Genomic DNA, 23,793 nt, shown 5'->3' on the forward strand with positions numbered 1-23,793 from the left:
CAGCAGCACTACCATGTTTATGTTGGAAGGCAACCTTACCTTCCTTTGAAGTCGAGCTACAGGAAAGCCATTTTTTGCGGCACTTTTGTTTGTAAACGTCTACCCAACTTCTTTTACACTGTGGTCTTGCTGGTCATGTTACGTTCGGCTACGTTTTCTTTTTCCTGTTTCATGTCCGCAAAAGCAAACCTTGCTTTACGATGGTGATCGCATTACATTCGGGTAAATATGGCATCTGGCATCTTGGGTGTACATGTTCATGGTTGTTATACTTGTCTTCTATTTTGTTTATTTTTCAGAGAGAAGGGCGGTGCTTATGGAGTGGGTGTTGCTGTTCGCCCCGCTGGATGTCTCAGCTTCTACTCGTATAGGTAAGCCCATGAGCTGGTGCACTCCTTCCTCTGGTTTCGTTGTGTGCACATTTCGTATGCATATTCTTCCATCTTTTTTCTCTTGCTGGCATCCACCAATTTTTGTCCACTGTGAAACAGATTTTGCAGCAGAATTTGAATTTCGGATTACAGATGTTCAGGTACTGTCTTGGACCTGAAAGAGTTGTGTTAGTGAGCTACCTTAAACAGTATAAGCTCTTGAATGTTTTTTAGTTTCTTGATGCAAAACACTCATGTGACACCTCTCGATGAAACATGGAACTTCATGACAGAGAAGCTGCAAATTTTTTGGGAGGCAACCTAAATGTTATCATATTAATAAACCTGTGTATTTTCATTTTATTTAAAATTACCTTGTCAACTATACAATAGGTTTTTCCGTCTCTTGTGCCTATCTTCCTTGCGTTGCTTTTAATGCGATAGCATTAGGAAAGCCATGAACATGAAAACTGTCTCCGCCTGCCTACCGTCTCCTCTCTCCCCCTCCTCCTATAGGGGAGAGGAGGAAGACGCTGGTTCAAGAATGACTCTGCAAAATTGAAAATGACGTGGACAACAGCAGGCATATGTGCAAAATACAACAGCCTCCCGGAGAACTGTCTGTGTAAAAATGAGGCTTGCAAGAGACATTCCTTCTCCACATTGCTCGGCTTAGGCTGACAAAACTTTATTGCGCGTAAGTGTAGGGGATTAAGGCAAGTTAGCTAGCATGCCACAGGCCGTGGAGACCTTTGGTGATGCCGGCCCATTCGACGGCCTTGGACTGAATGTCGGGGTCATCGCTGGACCTTAGCTTATCCCATGCTCCTTTGGAGGGATCAGGCAAGAGTTTGGGGGAGGCTTACGGACTTGGCACACCCATATCATATGGTCGAAGTTATCTTTCTCAACACAAAAGCGGCAGGAGGGATTGATATCCTGTTCGTGTTCGTTCCGGATAACAACGTCATTCCTCCACTCACTAATATAATTTCTTCTCCAGCAATCAGTGATGCTGTCATAAACACTGATGGCATCCTAAATCTTGTATTAAACCTCGACGTTAAGAAATGTACCGGCCCAGATGGAATACATAATGCGTTCCTGGTTCGTTACTCCATGTGGTCTTCGAAATATCTGACCATCATATTCAACAAGTCCTTATCATCCGCTACAGTTCCTTCTTCTTGGAAATTAGCCAAAGTGCTCCCTCTTTTCAAATCTGGTGATAGACAGTGCTTGTCGAACTATAGACCGATTTCATTGACATCACAGTCATGCAAAATGTTGGAACACATCATTCATAAACACATCATGCTTTTTCTTGAATCCAATAATTTGCTATCTAACTTTCAGCATGGGTTTAGGCGCGGTTTTAGTACGGTAACACAATTAACAGAATTTGCTCATGATATATTACATAACCTCGATGTCGGTAACCAAGTTGATGCCATTTTTATAGACTTCTCGAAAGCATTCGATACTGTTCTACATTCCAAGCTTCTTGCTAAACTAAATGCTATACTAAACAATCCTCACTTGGTTGATTGGATTTCTAGCTTTCTCTCATCTCGTTCCCAGTTCGTATCCTATAATTCTTCTCATTCTACTGCTGTTGATGTAACGTCAGGTGTGCCTCAAGGCTCCGTCCTTGGACCACTACTCTTTTTAATATATATAAATGACTTGCCACATAACATTTCTTCTAACATTCGTCTTTACGCTGATGACTGCGTTTTATACGAAGTAATTAATGGCCCTAATGATCATCGTCACCTCCAAGAGTCATTTGCTATGTTTTGTAGTTGGTGTAGTACCTGGCAAATGAGAATTAATTTCGACAAAACCGTCCTCATGTCCTTTTGTAACAAATCTTCCGTTTCCCATTTTAGTTACTCTTTCAATGGCCGTGTGGTGGATAGGGTCTCGCAGTACAAATATCTTGGTGTCATATTCACGCATAACATGTCTTGGTCTAAACACATTGATTACGTATGTAATAAAGCACTAAAAAAACTAGGTTATCTACGACGCACGCTACCCAATTCACCAAAAGACACAAAGCTACTGTTGTATAAATCTCTAATCCGCCCTGTTCTTGATTACGCAGCTGTAGTGTGGAACCCGTACAAGCAATTCGAAATTAACATGTTAGAAGCAGTCCAGAAGAAAGCTGTGCGTTTTATATGTCATCGTTATGATCGCGATTTCTCACCTTCTTCTACACTTCTCTCATTGAATTTAACCACGCTGTCTGTCCGTCGCCACACTGAATCATTAAAATTTTTACATTGTGTCGTCAATTCCTCAGTAAGGCTGTCAGCTAACCACTACATTAACTTTGCACCATTATCATCTACAAGAAGTCATCACGAGCTTAATTTGTTACCGTATTTTGCGCATGCTAATTTGTTCAAATTCAGTTTTTTTCCCCGTTCAATAGAAGCCTGGAATTCTCTACCCGGGTCCATTCGTTCTTGTCCATTTCAAAACTTTGTTACTGCCATTGAAGACGCATAATAGCTGTGTATTCTTACCCTGTCGTTAACAGTTCCTTTCTTGTTTGATATTTCATTTGTGATTTTAACTTTTTGTAGTGCTCACTTTGTACATTTTGCTGCATTTTTGTTTCCTTGCATTTTTGTGTTTTCCCACTCCTGCCATAGCGCATATAATTGCGCTGCAGTATGTATAAATAAATAAATAAATAAATAAAATTTGTGAATTTAGATATGTAGTTTGGGTTGGGGAGGGTCCCCGTCTGTAGTAGTCGCCACATGGCCTGTTGTCTGGTCAGTGTTTTATGGGGTGCTGGGAGTGTTCTTTTTAATGCTTTGTAATGTGCTGTGAGCTCTTAGTATGATATGAGTGGCTCATTGAATGGTTCCGATTCTTGACTTTTGCGCCACCGCTCGGTCGGCTAATTCTCGAGCGTGTTGGTGGGAGCCTCATTTCCCGGATTCCCCACGTGAACAGGGGTCCATATGAGTTCAATATCTTTCAAGTGACAAGAGTCTCTTATTTCTGTGAGTATTTGAGCGGCGGGACCGGTGACCCTACCTCTAGCGAAGTTGCTGATCGCCAACGTCGAGTCGCTTACTATGGTAGTGGCGTCTGTAAAGGCAATGGCCGGGGCGATGGCAGCCTCCTCCGTGACCAGCGGTCTAGAGGTGGAAACTTTCTCCACCATAGCCAGTCTTGCTGGTTGATTGCTGGGGTGTGTTACTCCGCATACAGAGTACTTGTTCTGGTTCTCCGTGTCTTCTGCGGCATCGACGTAGAGGACATCCTGCAGTCGGTTCAGGTTCTTGTGCAGGCTCTTCGCTCTGCTTCTTTTCGGCCTTGGAGTGCGTGAGGGTTCATATTTCGGGGGAGAGGTTTGACGGTGATCCTCTTTCGGATGTTGCTTGGGATAACTTGGGGGGGATCTTGTAAGGGTTGACCTTCAATCCCCAGCCTGTCGAGTATTCTCCTGCCGGCGAGGTTGCTAGACAGGCGCCTTATTTGGGCAGTTTGTTGAGCTTCCTTCAGTTCCTCGTAGGTATTGTGGACCCCGAATTTAAGAAGCTCCTCGTTGGGAGTCGAGTGAGGCACGCCCATGGCTGTTTAATAAGCCATTCTGGTGATGACGTCGACTCTTTCCACCTCGTCCCTTCTGAGTCTTAGGTACGGGACCGAGTATGTAATTTTGCTTATGATGAAGGCTGTTAGCTTGAAGAGGTCGTGTTCTTTCATGCCTCTTTTTCTAGTAGTAATTCTGTATATTAGTCTGGCAGTTTGGTGGACTGCTCATTTAAATTTATTTATCATGGAGGCGTTGCCCGAGTCCGTTTGCAGCCTGATCCCCAGGATCCTAATCTCCTGGACCTCTGATTTCCATGCCTTGTATAATGACTGTCGTCAAGGGCACGTTTAATTTATTTTTGTGGAAGTCCATAAGCTCCGATTTTTCAGGGGAGCGTTCGAGGCCTGCTTTCCTGGCCTTGGACGCACAGCCTGGGTCTCACAAGCCCAGCCTATGGCTGTGTTTGAAACAGCTACATGCTGATGCTGTGGCGCATTGTTTAATCACTGCACCACTGCGGGGGCAGTGGTATGAGGACTCCTCGCAATCTGTTAACGTTACACGGTTTGCGTAGTTACCACAGGCGGAGCTAACAAAGAACCAGAGATGACAAAGGAGCGCAGAAAGGAACCACTAGAGAAAAAGATGACTTTCTTTGTATATCAGATGCAGATTTGGAATAGAATGTTTTAGGTTGGCGATGAAAAGAATGTGATTGCATTTCCTCCGCATCAGTCCTGTTGATCGCCTCTAAATTTTCTCAGTCGCTGTTCTTGCTTTCTGGGGTTGTGGTCTATCCAGGTTGTGCCCCCCCCCCCTATAATTTTTGGTTTGGTTTATGGGGGTTTAACGTTCCAAAGCAACTCAGGCTATGAGAGACGCCGTAGTGAAGGACTCCGGAAATTTCGACCACCTGGGGTTCTTTAACGTGCACTGACATCGCACAGCACACGGGATTCTAGAATTTCGCCATCATCGAAATTCGACCGCCGTGGCCGGGATCGAACCCGCGTCTTTCGGGCCAGCAGCCGAGCGCCATACCCCCATAATTTTTAGTTTTTTCCTCCTCATCCAACCCCTCCCCAGGCCTGCCCTGCCTCGGTGGGTTAGGCAACGTTTTTTTGGAGCAGGCTATTGTAGAGAAGTGCCACGTGTTTGGGGTTTTGTCCCGCACTTTTGTTGTGAGGTCTCGCCCCCTATGCAATCATGTCCTTTGTTGCCCTCCGCATTTCTGCACCTCATTGTATGAAATAAATCTTCAGTTGCAAGTCAGCGTTCTTACATACGTGTGTCTTTCACTGTGTTCAGTCTCTCCCGTGAACTCTTCGCTTTCCTTTCGAGACGAGACCTAGCTTCAGAGTTTGTGCGTCGTTCCTTTTGATCGAATTTCTTTACCGCGAGGACGTGGCAGCAGGAAAAGCGCAGGCTGGGCAGATCGCTTGGTAGAAGTCGGTATGTGCGATGACAGTGAAACTAGCCAGGGATGTGGCAGGCAAGCGATTCTACTTCCGGGGTCTGATACATTGAGTGCACTGATGGTGGCCCCAATGATGCACGGCCCAAGACCGCTGGCATCTGTGACACCACATCTGCCCCACGGCTATCACCTGCAGCCCGGTACTGTTCCTTGCGATCCCTGTGCTCTCCCAAACCCTTTCTTTGTCTGTGTGGCTCGATCTCTGCATCTCATCTTGTCCTTAGTTTAGTTTCGTTCAGTCGCATCACATTTATGCATCTTTTTTTAATCATTACACCGGTATTACTCATAGGTTAGTTTCACCATACCTTCTTTTTCCTTATCTATGCGACTTGGTAAGTTGTTAGTCGTCTATGCTCCACTGCCTTGCCTTTTGGAAATTACGTTGTTACTCTTTAGCACTATATGTGATACAGTCGAGCCCACTTATAATGGCTGCAGATGTAACGAACACTCGCTTATTATCAATAGGTGCGGTGCTACCTTAAAAATATGCAATAGGGCAATGGCAATTCATCTCAGATACAACGAAAAACTTTAGTCCCACCACTCAGCTTAGCTAACAAGGAGATGCCGCAAAATCCTCCCCGAAGTTGAAGAGGTTGCGTTTTCACGAACCGCGGAAAATCAAACTGTCTCTCAATCCTCGTGACTCCACCCCAGATAAACATGTCGGCCTAAAAATGCGATAAAATGGCGGTATTGAAACAGTAATTGCCAGCCAAGCCCGCGCCGATGGCCTACAAGCGCGGTCATTGCCTGCGTGTTCGCCAGCTCGGCAAAGCATTCCAAGTGGAAGAAGTGCAGTGCGAGTGTAAAAGGGGGATTGCCGAATGCGAAGCTACTGACCATGGTTGTGGATCAACTAACAGCAGTGATTTGAGAACTTTGAATGTCTCGCTGTCCAGATGTTTCCTCGGGTGACTACGTTCCTGTGGACCACAAAATCGCAGAGCCGCGTGCTCTGATGAACCTGTTGAACGCCAAGTACAGGGAGTCCCCTACCAACAGGAATCTGATTTATGTGGCCGACTTGCCGCCAGCTTCCGTGGACGCTTCAACCACAATTAGATATATCCCATCCCTAAAGTTGATAGTTGGCAGCAAGGGTCTTGGCAAGGATAAAATAACCACCCTGGAGAGCCTAGAAAGAGCTGCAGTAGGCACTGCTTTGCACAAGTAGGTGCGCATAATGCAGTGTTATAAGAAATGAATGCCACTTTTGACGGCCTTAGTATTTTTGATGACTGTTATACAGAGAGTCCACTTACAACGAATAACAGATATAGCGAATGGAATCCGCGTGACCTCCAGGTTCGTTATAAGTGGGCTTGACTGTAGTCATTTGTTACAACTTGATTAAATATAACGTTTTTAGTGTGCTAGCACTAAATAGGTCACTAACGAAAAAGCTGTGATGTGCGGACGAAGCCTCGAAGCAACTTGAGTAAACTGGGAGGAGCATCGTGCCAGCTGCAGCCAATGGGAGGAAGCTCAGATAAGCTTGGAAGAGTGTCACTCCAGCTGCAGCTTACTGGAGAGAGGGCATGAAGATGAAGAGTGAGAAACAGGGTTGCTAGCACATGCAGATGCCAGAAATAAGCTAAGGATGAAGTCGCCGAATGAATGTGCACTGAAGCAAATCATGGGTGCTTCCAATCCTTTGGCCGGTTATGAAGCGGAATGACGTACATGGTGAGTTGAGCACCAGTGCAAAAGAAGAGAGTGCCAATGTGAGTCAACTGATTCAGTGGATATAAAGAGGCGGCAAGCCAAGGCAGAGTGGCAAAGACAGTACCAACTTGCTAAATGGGATGCAGAGACAGTTCTAGAGGAAGAAAGAAGGGGTGAATGATGAAGTCGCAGGAGGAGCGTGCAGTATAGAGACATGTACAAGTGTATTTAGAGACCGCCAAACATGGGGAACGGTGACTCAAACCTCGAGTAGCTCATGCGGCTTATCGCAAGAGGAAAGCCAAGGAATGACTCCAAGAATGTTTGGATGCTACTCGAATTTTCAAGCTTATAAAAAGCTAAACAGAGATAAACAAAGCTAAACAAGGGCAAACATGCTGGCAAACCAATTCACATTTAACTGAACCAGATAAATTGGGGGCCATTTTTTTGTAGTTCAATCTGCTGCGTGTGCCCCATGCCTCTGGTCAGTGGCTAATCGGGCATTACCCCTAGCACCGTTCAGCAGTTTCGATCTCCCATGTTCTACACATAGAGTAGAGCAATTTGTCAGTCTTCCCCCTCCAAAGTTGTGGAGTGTGCAGTGTTGGGCAGATCAGCCCGATTAACTATCGCACTGTATATTCTACTGGCACTCTCTTCTAATTTGCTTCTTAGGGCTTTGTGAGAATTTTTTTGCACTCTTCACAGAATCTCCCGGCACAGTTCATTTTAGCCGCTGCCATATGTACCAGACTGATCCGGCTCTACCAGTGATCGGCTACAGCATGACCATGGTCTCTGTGTTATTTTTTGCAGCCAATCTACTGAGGACTTCGAAGTGCTAAGCAGGATCCATGCGGCTCGACACAGCGGAAAGCAGACGCAGTGAACAGTAGTTTGCACCTAGTGAGGCTCAGTAATTCGACACATATCTGTAATAAGGAAAAGTAACTCGAATGTTAACAGTGCCTTTTGTGAGGGCGAGGGTGAGGGTTACAACGAACAGAGGGTGAGGGAGGGCCAAGGATTTAGTGACGAAGGTGAGGGAGGAAAGGCAAAAATAAGGGCATTTGCCCGCCGCTGGCATCTACTAGTACAAGAAACATCTTTCCCTTGAAGTGTCCTGCATAGCCCAGGTACATGGGTTCCCAGTATTTACTTTGCTCAGACAGAGTACTGATTCTGCCTTTTGTAGCATATCAGAAATCTTCAGGCACTGTGCACATCGTCGAGCACAGTCTTCTGTCTCAGCATGCACCCTAGACCACCAGACCAATGGCCTTGCCATGCTTTGCATGATAACCATCCCCTGGTGGGTCTCATATTGGAGGTCGAAGATATGATTCTGTGCAGGAGGTGGCATGATGACCGGGATGTCTTCTGGCTATCCTCCTTTCACCCACTGCAGCACTTGGCTTAGAGTTTGTTCACTGCTAGTGAGGGTACTGTTGCAGTTGCTTGACTGCCACTGTCAGCTCTTCCAGCCGTGAGAATGAGATGAACAGCTTTGGCAGCTCTGGTGTATCTTTGTATATAGCATGCTCAGTGGCAAGCTGCTTGTAGCATTTGCTTTCCCACTTAGGCGTTGTTGTAACTTGTAGCGGCTCAGTGATATACGTGTAAGCTTCAAGAGGGAGTGCCGAGCATTGGTGCCTTGAAGCCGCCATGAGTGGAATGTCCTTGTCTCATCGAAAGATGCCCACTAGCAACTTGCACTCAAGGATCAGGACAAAGAGTGAGCTTAGCAGACATTCTCTGAAGTGCATAATACCAGAAATTACAGCTAGTAATTCCTTTCCCAGCTGCGAGCAGTTTCACTTCAGTGATGTGAAGGCAAGATAACCGTTGGTCCTTTAAGGGTATTTTATTTATTTATTTATATAAATACCCTAAAGGCCCAAGTGGGCATTACATAGGGGGGGAGGGCATGAAAACAACACAATACAGATTATTGGCACACAGTAGTTAACAAATACAAAGAATAACTATATATACAAATTGCAAGTACACATCACTGCAGTCGCTGAAAGATACATAGGTTGAGCGTATGAGACTTAATGCTTCAACAATACTGAAAATATCACGGTGAATTTTGTAGGCCAAGGTGCGATGAAAGTTTTGTTTGGAAATGTGATAACTCAGTTTCAGAAACTATGTCAGCCGGTAACGAGTTCCACTCTGCCATAGATAATAGTAAGGGTGATGTTTGATATTTCAGTGTTCGTGCGAAGATGGGTTGCACTTTGTGGGAATGATCAGACCGGGATGAAACATGATGGGCAGGGGCGATGCGATCAGCTGTGAACGGGGAGCCATCGTAGTACAAGGAATGAAAAAACGATAAACGAGAGAACGGAGCGGATTCCAAGGGAAGGCAAGTGTAGCAGGGGCGGCAGAAAGTTAAGTGGGCGGACGAGATTAAGAAGTTTGCGGGCATCCGGCGGGTGCAGCTGGAAAAGGACAGGCTTAATTGGAGAGACATGGGAGAGGCCTTTACCCTGCAGTGGGCGTAGTGAGGCTGATGATGATGATGATGATGGTGATGGTGTGAGGATTCAGTCAGTTGTAAAAGCACTGCACCAAAATTATGTGGTGACATATAGCAAGCTCCCAAGTTCTTTTATGGGTCATATTGCAGCAACACTTTTGCTTTCGGGATGACGTCTTTGGTCTTGACGAAAGCTTTTTGTTCCTCATCTGTCCACCTCCAGCAGCTGTTCTTGTGTAGCAGTGGATATAAGGATGCCATGAGTATGGATAGGGTTAGGAGAAATTTTCCACAATGCAAGAGGAGTCCAGTGCAGGATTTTACTCTGCTCACAGACTCCTTGGGCTTGGATGCTTGAATGATGGCTTCTGTGTTTTTCTTCAATGCGTGGAGTGCAGCTGCATTGACCTTAAAGACTAAAGTTAACAAGAGACTGTCTGGACTACTCGCAGATCTTCTGTGTGAGTTTCACCCCTAATTCTTAGATCCTTTGGAGAACTTGGGGCGCTGGTTTCAGAGACGCTCAGTGTCTCTGCCTATCGCTGAAGTGTTGTCCGCACACGTATATATGCTAGGAATGTCGTGAAGGGCTTCCTTCATTCCTTGACCCCGCAGGGGGGTGTCTGCAGGTTTCAGGCGTTGGTGAGTGGCGACACCACGGGTTCCCGAGCATCCGCAGGGATATCCCCGCAAGGGGATGGTGGTGAACAGTGCATCACCACGGACCCGAGCACCCGTGCCTAGCCGTGCATGGCATCGCCGTGTCCGGGGAAAAGGGGGTCCTGGTGGTTGAGCCGATGCCGAGCGTTTGGACCCTTAAGGCCCCTCAGCAGAGGCAACACACCACTTTGGCCCTAGCTTCCTGTAGACGGCACCTCCGGCCTGACCTGACTTGGGGGGGGGGGGATGCGGCAGTCGCCTTTTCCTATTTTCCCCTCCATCTTACACTTTCCTATCTCTTTCTCACAACTCTCCTGTCTCCTACTCACTTCTTGGTTTTCCCTTTTTCCTGGCAGCGAGGGTTAACCTTGTGTGACCAATTACCCTGAGTTGCATCATATTTGGTTATAGTTGAGGTGTACAGCTGGCGTGGGCAGGACTTGCTTTCAAGTTCCTGTCCCTTCCCTTTGTTGGACTTGGTGGTGGGTGGTTGGCACCATGACCGAAAAACAAATTTTTTTATGGCTCCCCTACTTTCGAAACCAGATCGCTCTCTCAAAAGAGGGCGGAACGAGGCAGACGAATTCTTTTAGAAAAGAAAAGTAACTTTTCCCAAATATCACGGGATCCACAGTGAAGAACAAGATAAGCAGGCAAGAATAATATCTCCCTTCATTGTGTCAAAGTGCTTGACAGAAACCTTAGGCATTAGCTGTAAGCTCTCAAAAATGGCCAGCGACGATTTATTGCTCGAACTGTGCGACAATGTCCAACACTCCGAGCTCTCCAACCTAACGTCCATAGGGGAAATCCCTGTCTCCGTGACTTCTCACCGCTCACTTAACACTGTCCGAGGCGTAATATCCGAAAATGATTTTGTTCACATCACTGAAAAAGAAATGCTCGAAGGGCTCACCGACCAAGACTTCATAGATGTGCACCGAATCAAAATCCGGAAGGACAATAAGGAAAGACACAAAACACTTGATCCTCACGTTCAACACCAGCACATTGCCCGACAAAATCGACGTGGGATATTTGAAAGTCAATGTAAGACCATACATACCCAACCCTCGCAGATGTTTCAATTGTCAAAGGTTCGGCCACGGCTCACAGAGCGACCGGGGTCACAAAACTTGCGCAAAATGTGCTTCAAATGATCACCAATCTGATGGATGTGACGCAGCCCCACGCTGTGCAAACTGCGAAGGAGACCATGCTGCATACTCCAGGGCATGTCCGTCCTGGAAGAAAGAAAAAGAGATAATCACCATAAAGACAAAGGAAAGCATTTCATTTAAAGAAGCGAGAAGGCGTTTTGCGCTTACAAACACATTCTCCTTCACAGCAAAACAAAACTTCGCTGATGTGGTGCGCAGGGGCGTAGCACCACACAGCACTCCGGCACCTGCCAAGGCCGATTTCACAGAGCCTATGGCAGGGCCATCCACGCCCCAGGCAGGGTCAGCGAAAGCTGCCCTGTCATTGCCAAAGCAGGGAGCGCCGGTTCATGGGTCAGCATCCCGCACGACCTCCCCCCATCGGGAGAGGCCTGAAACTAACACAACCGCAGCTGTGCGGTCCTCCAGCACCTCTGGCAAGGTGATGGATATAACCCGCAGTCCACCCGCTTTACAGTGGCAGAATAGCTCTCCTGAGTGAAAAAAAGACAGGCCCCTCATAACGGGCCCACCACATAATTAAATCCCCTTTCATTTACTCTCAAAAACATAGACATGGCTTTTTTAATTCAGTGGAATTACAGAGGACTTATGCTGAATTACGGGGACATAACACATATTTTAGGGTCAATGTTACAAATAGTTTTATGTCTTCAGGAGACTAATCTTGGTCCACAACATGTGCATATCCTAAAACATTATAAAACTTTTAGATGCGATCGAGAGCAGGCAAATCGACTCGGGAAGCGTCGCGATTGTCGTTCAAAGCGGCGTCCCTGCCCAAGAAATCAAGCTCAAAAAAAAACTTGAGGCGGTAGCAGTCAGCATCGTCAGGTACAAAACACTAATAATCTGTTCCGTATACATTCCTCCACACTTTACATTAAGAGTCCATGACCTACAAGAACTGATAGATGAACTTCCAGAGCCATGTCTGGTAGTTGGGGATTTTAACGCTCACTCCCCTTTTTGGGGAAGCGAGCGCTGCGACTCTAGGGGACAAACAATCGAAGATTTTATTCTCACAAACAATATATGTCTTTTAAACACGGAAAAGGCCACATACTGCTCTCAAACCTCAGGCAATATGAGCTGTTTAGATTTGTCTTCTAGTTCACCATTTGTTTTTAACGATTTTAGATGGTATGTTATCGACAACCCATATGGCAGTGATCACCTTCCTGTGTTAATAAGTTGGACATCTGCACCAAAAATCGTCCCATCTAAACAGCGAAGATGGAAGCTCCATTTAGCAGACGGGGAAATTTTAGAGCTCAAGCCTATTTAGAATATATAGTTTTAGAATATATAGTTTTAGAAAACCTCAGTATCGATGAGTTAAACGAAATGTTCACGAACTGTATAACTACTGCCGCACACTTAGCTATTCCTCGGTCTTCAGGAGTGGCGCGGCAAAAACACAAAGTGTGGTGGACAATGGAATGCAAGGAAGCAAAAAAAAACAACAAAATAAAGCTTGGGGCAAATTTTGCAGGTACCCTACACATGAGAACCTCTTACGTTTTAAAAAGGCAAGAGCAAAAGCTCGGTACATCCGTCGTAGTGCCGAGGAAGCCTCTTGGCAGAGTTACATTTCATCTATAAGCTGTCAAATAAAAATAATGTGGGAACAGGTTAGGAAATTGAATGGCAACTTCTCACCATTCACGATTCCTCTTTTGACAACACCTGGCATACAAACAAGCATAGGGGAACAGGCAGACATTTTGGGGGAACACTTGGCTGCAGTTTCTAGTTCATCTGACTATACGCAGTCATTCCTGAAATACAAAAGTATTGCCGAAAAACAGACTTCCAACAAGTGGAGGTGCAAACCAGCAATACAACAATTTAATCACTCTCTAAGAATTCAATACTGTACTGTCTGTCGGCAAAAAAACTGCTCCAGGACCCGACCAGATACACTATCAAATGCTTTCCCATCTTTCCCAGCCTGCCATAGAGGCACTCTTGAATTTTTTTAACAAAATATTCACAGAAGGAAAAATACCTAAGGAGTGGAAGAAAGTCGTCATAGTGCCATTCCTGAAACATGGAAAACCACTGACTTCGCCAAGTACCGTATTTACACGATTGTAAGTCTGCTCGAATGTAAGTCGACCCCCCCAAATCGCATGTCCAAAAAAAAAAAGTCGACGTGAATGTAAGTCGACCCCTGCAATCGCATGTCCGAAAAAAAAACACCGGTGGAGCGCTTCAAAAATGAACATTTATTGCATAGATGGGCTATTCATCCTCACTTGAGTCATCTTCAGTGGTACTGCTGTCATCGTCGTCGTTGTCGCTGCTGCGATCCCACAGCACATCGTCCTCTATGGAAAGCCCGGACTTCCTAAATGACCGCACCACGACATCGCGTGGAACGGCCTCCCAAGCGGAAATCACCCACCCGCTCACAGCCGCCAGGGAGGCTCTCTTCACGCGCCCCATTGGCGTAAGTTCCCGCCCTTCTGCCGCCAGCCACTCGTTGCACTCACGCTGGAGCAAGTCCTTGAATGGCTTGTTAATGCCAACGTCTAGCGGCTGCAGCTGCCCTGTCAGACCGCCGGGAATCACCAGCATATCTGTATCTTCTTTTCGGAGAGCTCTGCCTTCACTTTCGCTGTAAGGTGGCCGCGAAATGAGTCCAGCACGAGGAGGTTCGGATTGCGATTTTTGAGGGATGCCCTTGGCCTCAAAAGCCACACCCGACGGTACCAATCAATAACTAAGTCGTCCATCATAAAGCCTTTTTCGTTCACTCGCACAATCACACCTTTCAAGAACATTTCCTTTGGCATAGTTTTTCTTTTGAAGACCGGATCGGGCACTACTTAAGCAAAGTGGCTGCGCCAGCCACTTGGGGCCCGACACCGTTCGCTGCACCATGTTTACGGCCATCCTCCTGTTCCAGGTTGGTTACTTACCTTGTAAAGAATACCGAAGTAGCAACCGCTGCCTTGTCGCGGTGTCGTGTCCCAATTTTGTCGACTGGCGTGGTGTTATGCGTCTTAGTTGTGATATGCTGGCGCTTGGAATGTTGTCGCGATTATTGCTCTTGCTGTCAGGTGATGTGGAACTTAACCCAGGCCCTCCCAAGAAGGATGATAAAGCTATCCTGGACGCTCTGCAGCGCCTTGAGGAACAACACGCAGCCTTCAGTACTGAGCTGAAACAGCTACGTACTACCCAAATAACCCATGAAAAGTTAATATCCTCACTAACAAACCGCGTGCTTGCGCTGGAAACATCCCAACAGAACCTGAGCATACACACCAACCTGAACGAAACAGGCGAACTTAAACATGAAATAGCAGTCTTAAAGGCCGCAAGTATTGATACCAGTAATCGAATGCGACGAAACAATTTGCTCTTCCTAGGCCTTGAAGACACTGAAAATGAATCCTGGGCAGAATCTGAAACACAAGTCTTGTCATTCTGTTCGAATGAACTTGACATCGAGATAGACCCCACCAGCATCGAGCGTGCCCACCGTTTAGGTAAATTTAATGCTGAAAAAAACGTCCTATCATTGTTAAATTAGCACACTTTAAAACCAAAGACACCATCCTAGCCTGCGGTCCCAAACTGAAAGATACAAGTTACGCCATCAGAGAAGATTTTGCTTTTGCCACACGTCTCGCTCGCTCTAAATTGATACAGTTTATTCGGCCTAAAAAATGCGCATTCAAGCTTTACGTTGACAAGCTTCATGTAGGGCATAAATGCTATGTGTACGACCCTGTGTCTGATAGCGTAATTGAGTCTGCAAAACAGCCAGCTGGTCGTGCTCAATCCGAGCACCTCTCCTACAAACCATCACAAAGCACCGATTGACACCCCGCAAAACATGCTACGCCACCAAATCGCCCCCACCCTTCACGTTCCAAGCATCTCAATATCGTCCTCACTAACATACGGAGCATTTTACCAAAGCGAGATAAACTGCACAGCCTTATCGACGACACTGGTGCTGACATTGTCCTACTAACAGAAACGTGGCTACACGAAGGCGTGAAAGATACTGAAATCCTCCCTTCAAACGGGAACTACGTTCTTTATCGTCGTGATCGGCGCGGACGGAGGGGCGGAGGAGTGCTTATCGCCATCCGAAACACCCTATCATCATCACTCATCTGTCACGACACCAAACTAGAACTAACCTGGGTATGCGTGCACAACTTCGGATTGAAAGAAATATTGGGCATTTGCTACAGGCCACCAGACAGCGATTCATCCTTCTGTGACTCCCTTCATGACGCATTAACGACGATTAAAAACACATATTTGAATTCGAACATCTTTCTGTTCGGTGATTTTAACTATACACATATAAACTGGGCTTCCCTCTCTGTATCTAGTCATTCACCTTCCAAAGAATCGAAACAATTTCTTGACTTAACACTAGACTTCAACCTGCATCAAACCATCACACACCCCACAAGAGGTACTCACACTCCTGACCTGTTACTGACATCTTGCCCAGACAACATTCACAGTGTAACTCTGCTTCCGGGCCTCAGCGATCACATGTTTCTGCACATTTGCACGTCATTACATTCCAACAGGCGATCACCTACGAAAAAATTAATCACTGACTATAAGCGAGGTAATTTCGATTCCATAAATAAGGAACTTTCATTCTTTTTCACCGACTTCCTAGGTTCTTATCTAACCAACACAGCTCACGAAAACTGGGAAAGTTACAAGTCAACAATGTTGCGACTAAAAAATAAGTACATCCCAACCATTGTCGTCAAATCGGATTCCAACAATATTTGGTTTAACAAAAACTTGAAGCACCTTCTTAGTAGGAAAAAACGGCTTTATCGTTCCGCTAAACTAAGCCAAAAACAAGAAGCATGGGAAAGATACCACGCCTGCGCGAGTAAATATTTAAATGAATTGAGTGCTGCGAAAGATAAATTTTTCTCTGTTGACTTGCTATCCATTCTCAAAACAAATCCCACCAAATTCTGGCGTATCCTCTCCCCTAAACATAAATCTAATCGGTTCGATCTTGTAGGACCTGATGGCGAACCAGCTGATACTAATCAATGCGCAAAACTTTTAAATGACTACTTCTCATCTGTGTTTTCGCCTGTCAGCAATTCTACACCCAACGTTTTGCAAACCAATAGTCAAAAAGAAATGCCGGAAATTCAAATTAGCCCCGAAGGAATCTCCAAATTAATCAGTTCACTCAAGCTGTCATCATCTGCAGGATGTGACCAAATAAACAGTAAACTACTTAAAAACACTCTATCATTATCAAGCCAGATACTACACCTAATATTTACCCAATCTTTGGACACCGGAAACATTCCTGACGATTGGAAGATAGCCCAAATTGTTCCCATTTTCAAAACAGGTGATCGCGCATGCCCAGCTAACTATCGTCCAATATCCCTTACTAGCATATCTTCTAAACTTCTAGAGCACATTATATCATCAAGCTTAATGTCTCACCTTGATTCAATAAATTTCTTTTATCCTCATCAACATGGCTTCAGGAAATCATTTTCATGCGAAACCCAGCTGGCAGAGTTCACCCAAGACATCCTTAAGGCCATAGACGATAACCTCCAAATAGATGCAATCTTCTTAGACTTCTCGAAGGCATTTGATCGCGTACCTCACAACCATCTGCTTGCGAAACTTTCGTTCCTGGGAATTCCTGCTAATCTGATATGCTGGCTCGAACATTTTCTAAAAGGACGCTCGCAGTTCACATCCGCCAATAACATCTAGTCACCCTTAACAGATGTAACATCTGGTGTCCCTCAAGGGGCCGGGTTATCACCATTACTCTTCTTAATATACAACAACGACCTGCCCTCTAATATTCAATGCAAATTGCGACTCTTTGCGGACGATTGTGTCATCTATAATGCAATAAGTAACCCAACCGATAACCTCACTTTGCAACTGGACCTTGACGTTATTGCATCATGGTGTGAAAAGTGGCAGATGCCTTTAAATCTTACTAAGTGCAAATCGTTGTCCTTCACTCACAAACACACCTTGACGAATCACACTTACAGCATTTCATCAGTCCCTATAACCGTTGCAAAATCTTACAAATATCTAGGTGTACATCTCACATCAACACTTTCTTGGGTCACCCACATTAGAACCATTTGCTCCGACACTTCACGCACACTTGGCTACCTGAGAAGGAATCTGAAATCTGCATCCCCTAACATAAAACAACTCGCGTATGAAACATTTGTGCGGCCAAAATTAGAGTATGCATCATCCATCTGGCACCCATGGCAATCGTATCTCACCATCGAATTGGAATCAATTCAAAATCGTGCAGCTCGGTTCATCACTTCATGTTACTCAAGAGAAGCCAGTGTCACCGCCCTCAAGCAGTCCCTCCGTCTCTCAACACTGGATTCACGCCGCGTCGTTTCCCGCCTATGCTTACTTCATACATTTTATCATAACACAAGATCACGGCACGCTCTATTAACCGCCCCACTACGAACGTCCTCCCGGCTTAGTCACGGTAACCCGATAGCACGCATCAGTGGCCACACGTCAGCTTACAACTCATTTTTCCCCAACGCAATAGCACTATGGAATTCACTGCCTAACGACATCGCTGCATGCACTGATCACAAAACATTCCGCGAGAAAATAAAAATTCACCTAACATAAATCTTGATCACTTCTGCGCCCTTTTGTAGCGAGTATTGCTTGACATATCTTTGTTAAATGATGTATCACTTGCTGGAAAACCCTGATATGACTACAACCCCTTTTATGTTTGTTTGTATGTTTGTTCTTTTTATTGTTATGCATGTTCCCATCATCGCCGTTGGAAACCAATATGCCCCCCCTTATGTAATGCCTTCGGGCCTTTAAGGGATCAATAAATGAAATGAAATGAAATGTACGGTCGGAGCTTTGTGCCATCTGCCAAGCATGATAGCATAACAGTGAACCGAAGTTTCTCGTTTCCTGTCGTGAGAAGCTTAACCTCGCGAGCTCCCCTCACGCTCACTGTTGTGTTGCTCGTCATGTCGAAGTAGACGGGAGTCTGGTTTGGTTTTTGGTGGAAAGGAAATGGCGCAGTATCTGTCTCATATATCGTTGGACACCTGAACCGCGCCGTAAGGGAAGGGATAATCCTGGAGTGAAAGAAGAGAGAAACAAATAGGTCCGTAGTGGAGGGCTCCGGAATAATTTCGACCACCTGGGGATCTTTAACGTGCACTGACATCGCACAGCACACGGGCGCCTTAGCGTTTTTCCTCCATAAAAACGCAGCCGCCGCGGTCGGGTTCGAACCTGGGAACTCCGGATCAGTAGTCGAGCGCCCTAACCACTGAGCCACCGCGGCGGGGCGGGAGTCTGGTCCGCATTGCCGATTTGGCCGAGCAGGTATCGCCGTGAGTCGCGAAGCATGAGGTAGTGCCTATGGAAGGCGAGAACTTTCTCCTCATAAGCAGCAGGCAGCTTCTGGCATACACTGGTACGCCGACGAAGAGAGAAGCCAGCCCTCTTCATAAATTTTGAAGCCCAAGTCCTGCTGGCTTTGAAGTCTGTTCGGAGTATTCCAACTTCCGCAGCAAAGACCCGGGCTTGTTGCGTGATCATTTCGCATGTCACTGGAAGGGATCGATCACGTATTTCGGTGACATACACTGGAAGCTTGACCTCCAGCTCCAGAAAGCGTCACGACTTCGGCCCACGGAAACCTCTTCGCTTGGAGTCGCAATAGAAAATTTTGTCTCGCTGCTTCCGCCACTCCCGCACCAACCGTTCAGAAACGTCGAACTTGCGGTCCGCCACGCAGTTGGTTTCTCCGGCGTAAATGATGGCCTCCCTCTTGAACACTGCTGTGAATGAGCGCCGAATGCTTTTCGAACCTGGAGAGCTCATGGCGAAGCACGCGGCCAGCAGTCGAGTCAAAATCACCAACTCCAAGCACCACCAAACAAAGAGTGATCGGTGTCGGGGCGTCGGCTCTTCCAGCAAACATCGGCATTCCCCAGAAGCGCCGCTGTTACGTATTGCGCAACCAACTGAAATAGCGGCTCTTCCATCAGCTAGCGACACTCCTGGGCGCTGGCGCAGACTCCGCGATTGGAACAGCGGGACAGCGGCTCTTCCCGCGAGTGAAATGAAATGAAATTGGTTTTGGGGGAAGGGAAGTGGCACAGTATTTGTCTCAAATATCGGCGGAAACCTAGTTGTAAGGGAAAAGATAAAGGAGGGAGTGAAAGAAGAAAGGAAGAACGAGGTGCCGTAGTGAAGGGCTCCTGAATAATTTCGACCACCTGGGGATCTTTAACCTGCTGTACTGACATCGCACAACACACGGGCGCCTTTGCGTTTCGCTTCCATCGAAACGCTGCCGCCGTGGTCGGGTTCTAACCCGGGTATCCTGTTCAGTAGCACTGAACCATCGCCATCGCGGTGGGTAACGGTGTGCGCAGTAAAAATAAAAAAATGAAAAATCCTGGCCAAAAAGCCCGCGGAATACCTGAATGCTACACTTGGAGCCGTAGAGCAAACAAAAACTTCTAACATCGCAGTAGCGTCCCTGATTGTTTTTCTTGCTTTTATTGGCAGTTCAAGGTTTCGTTTCAATTGTAAGTCGACCCCCCCCACTTCGGAATTTTAAATTTCAAAAAAGGTTCGACTTACAATCGTGTAAATATGGTAGCTATAGGCCGATAGCCCACTAAGCTGTCTCACGAAATCTTTTGAAATTGCCCTTAATATAAGATTAACATTTGCCCTTGAATGCCGTGAACTTCTTGATGTCCATCAATGCGGTTATAAAAAGGGATGCTCAACAACAGACCATTTAGTTATCCTCGAAAACACAATAAGCGAAGCTTTTATACACAAATAGCACTATCTTGCCGTTTTCTTTGATATGGAGAAAGCGTATGATACAACCTGGAGGTTTGGGATCCTCCGCGACCTGGGCGACCTAGGTATTCACTGTAGGATGTTAAACTGCCTCAATGTCTTTCTTTCCGACCGCTCATTTCAAGTTTGCCTGGGATCAACCCTGTCCAGGAGCTTCGTTCAAGAGAACGGGGTTCCCCAGGGGTGTATTTTAAGCACAACACTTTTTATTGTAAAGACGAATTCCATAAGTAAAGTAATCCCAAACTCCATCCTGTATTCAGTGTACGTTGATGATCTTCAAATAGCCTGCACATCCTCAAACGTAGCAACATGCGAGAGACAAATACAGTTGACAATGAATAAGTTAGTGACATGGGCAGATCAAAACGGTTTCCAGTTTCCCACACAGAAAACAGTCGCCATCCTTTTCTCGCTGAAACGAAGCATACAATCCAACCCATTCATGCACCTGAACGGAACACAGATACCTGTCAAAAATGAGCACAAATTTCTTGGGATAACTTTTGACAAAAAACTCAATTTCCTGCCTCGTATAAACGCACTGAAAAAGAAAGCCTCCGGGTCCCTAAATATACTCAAAGTACTGTCACATAAACGTTGGGGTGCTAACAGGACATGTCTTTTACAAATTTATCACTGCGTGGTACGCTCTACCTTCGACTACGGATGTATAGTTTATGGGTCAGCGAGACCTTCGTACCTCAAACAACTAGATCCAATACATAATTTAGGCTTGCGTCTTTCCTCTGGTGCTTACAGGACGTCACCCATAAATAGTCTTTATGTAGAAATTAGGGGTGTGCGAATATTCGAAATTTTGAATACGAATCGAATATGTTTGATATTCGATTTGTATTCGAAAATTGATATTCGTGAATTTCCGAATATTCGAAAATTCCCTAATACTCGCCAGCGATTGTATACTGCGCATACTTTCATAAATTCGACCGTGGCAAAACCACAATATCTGGACAAATTAGCCAATAATCGAGTAAAAAATTCCAGGAAAAAATACAGAGGTCGTATCCACTTCCTGCTACGCCGTTTATCACGCGGACCGACCGCGTCCCGACGTCGCAAGGCTTCACCTCGTGAGATTTTCCCCAAGTTGGCTTTCCCACATATCACCCGTGCTGCGAACAAGATGGCCGACGGCCCGCTTCGAGCAATCGCAACACGAAATCGCGCTTTTTTTTAATCCTTTGGTAATACGTTACGTATTTAATGCCCGCATCCGAAGAATGTATCCTGTCGCCTTCATAACTCTCCGATTGTGACTTCCGCCATCCCGTTTTGTAAACTACGCTATGCGGGAAAGCCTACTTGCGGAATGCCGCGGGAGCCTCCTGAAGGGGCGCGTCGAGTAGTCACAATAGGGCAAGCGGTCCTGGTAAAATCCCGCCTATTGCATGGTGCATTGTAACCTGCACACCTCTTTAGTGGGCGTAACGGCAGGCGTGACAACGATCGGAAGGCTTTGTCGCTAGGGCAAAAAAATAGCCTGGCTGCGTAGTTTTGGTTTCTGAGCTTCACCGCTGCCCCGCGGCAACTTCAAATGCCGGTCCGCGCATTCGCCGATAGTCCAATCCCAGCTCCGCATGGCTTAATTCTTTTTCCTTTTTAGAAATTGCCTCGCCGCTCCGACGCCGGTGTGTGTTCCCCGGCCCCTTGCTTGCTTTTGTATTGTTCTTCCAGCACTCCAAAACGGGTGGCTCGTCACGGGCTTACAGGTGTTAGCGCGATGGAGCCGCCTCATAAGGCCTTACTGCATCATCAGCATTTTCGGCAGCACTTTTCTTTTTTTTCGGGGGAGGGCACCGGCAACTTTATTAGGCCTTCAGATGAACCGGGCATTTCTTCCGGTCCTTTGAACTCCGAATGAATGAGGTTTAATAGTCATGTTATTTTTTTGTTGCCAGTCTTGTCATTTTATGGATTTTGTTTTGCGTGACCTCATTATAGTTTGGATACTGTTATGCTGTCTAATCAAGTAGTATAAATTTCTGTGCACATCATGTTTGTTGGTACTGAGGCAGTCTAGTTTTGTTTATTTTAGTTGCAAAGACCTTACACTATTTTGAAAAAAATAATGCCAACAAAACGTTTGCTTGCTCATCGTTTTCTGAAATTTTTTTGTACTGAACAGATATTCATTTCGATATTCGAGGCCATTTTTTCTTCATATTCGTATTCGATTCGTATTTGAAAATTTCAATATTCACACATCCCTAGTAGAAATCAATGAACCGTCACTTACAGATAGAAGAACCATGCTCACAAGCTCATACATTTTAAAAATGCGTTCACTGCCCAAACACCTATGTTACCCAATAGTCACAAAGTGCCCATCTAGAACATTGTTTAACAATAAGCTGCTCGCTATCAGGCCACTCCTCCTGCGTATTGAAGAGATGTGCCAAAACCTCGGCGTACTAGATACATTACCTGACATTGCTTGGAGACGAGATCCACTACCTCCATGGTACAATTTTCCTGCAATCTATGATCTCACTCTTATTCAGTTCGATAAAAAGCAAACCCCGCAATAGCATATACTACAAGAATTTCTTTGCACTCGAAGAAAAATACCGTAGTTTTACGCAGTTTTATACAGATGGTTCAAAAACGGACGTTTACGTAAGAAGCGCAGTGGTCCAACGAAAGTCTGAGAAAACAGTAAGACTTCCACAGTGCTCATCCATCTTCACTGCAGAATGTTACGCAGTCTGTGTAGCCGTAGAAAAAATAGAAAACGAAAACCTCACCAACAGTATTATTTGCACAGATTCCCTCAGTATACTTACAGCTCTGCACTCTAGAAATGCAGTCACTCCGATTCTTGGTGACATTATACAAAAGGTAGTAACAGCGACAGCTCGGGGACAAAACAAAATTCTGCTGGGTTCCCAGTCACGTCGGAATAAGAAGCAACGAGAGGGCAGATTTCTGCACTGGTAAAGCTCGTGGCAAGGAAAAAAAAAAGTAAATATACCTTTTAAGGATTGCATAAACTTAGTACAGCGTAAATTAAGAGAAAAATGGCAGTCCGCATGGAACGGCGAAGTGAATAATAAACTACACTTGGCAAAACCGGTAAATTAAATCATCTGTTCAGCAGGAACGTTTTAAGGAAGTGATTTTATGCCGTCTTCGGATAGGCCACACGCACCTTGCGCACAATTTCCTGCTAACAAAACAAGACAAACCTGTTTGCGAATGCGGAGATGACATTACTGTTAAACACATTTTGTTTTCATGCGTGAAACTTGAAACACTAAGAAAGAAGTATTTTACTCAGTTTGATAATGAATGCATTCCTTTTCATCCAGCACTGCTCTTAGAGGATAATGCCATTGTTAACATACCTTCCGTTTTTAGCTTTTTAAAAGAAGCAGGGGTACTTGAAAAACTATATTTTGAACCATTGGTTCACTTTATTGCATGGTACACCTCAGCCAGTTTCTCATTCCTGAGAAGAA

At 45.6% G+C, this 23,793-nt stretch overlaps 1 protein-coding gene across 1 annotated transcript in view; it reads left to right on the forward strand.

Annotated features, from left to right (window-relative positions):
• The first annotated feature begins 299 nt into the window (after window positions 1-299).
• Window positions 300-23,793, forward strand: part of LOC144115768 (uncharacterized) — a 58,446-nt gene continuing 34,952 nt past the window's right edge. Inside the window, exon 1 of the mRNA XM_077650273.1 lies at window positions 300-371. The gene's annotated coding sequence lies outside the window, so the exon portion shown is untranslated. The remainder of the gene's footprint in view (window positions 372-23,793) is intronic.

The sequence above is a fragment of the Amblyomma americanum genome, chromosome 1 (assembly GCF_052857255.1).
Source record: "Amblyomma americanum isolate KBUSLIRL-KWMA chromosome 1, ASM5285725v1, whole genome shotgun sequence".
NCBI classification, from domain to species: domain Eukaryota; kingdom Metazoa; phylum Arthropoda; class Arachnida; order Ixodida; family Ixodidae; genus Amblyomma; species Amblyomma americanum.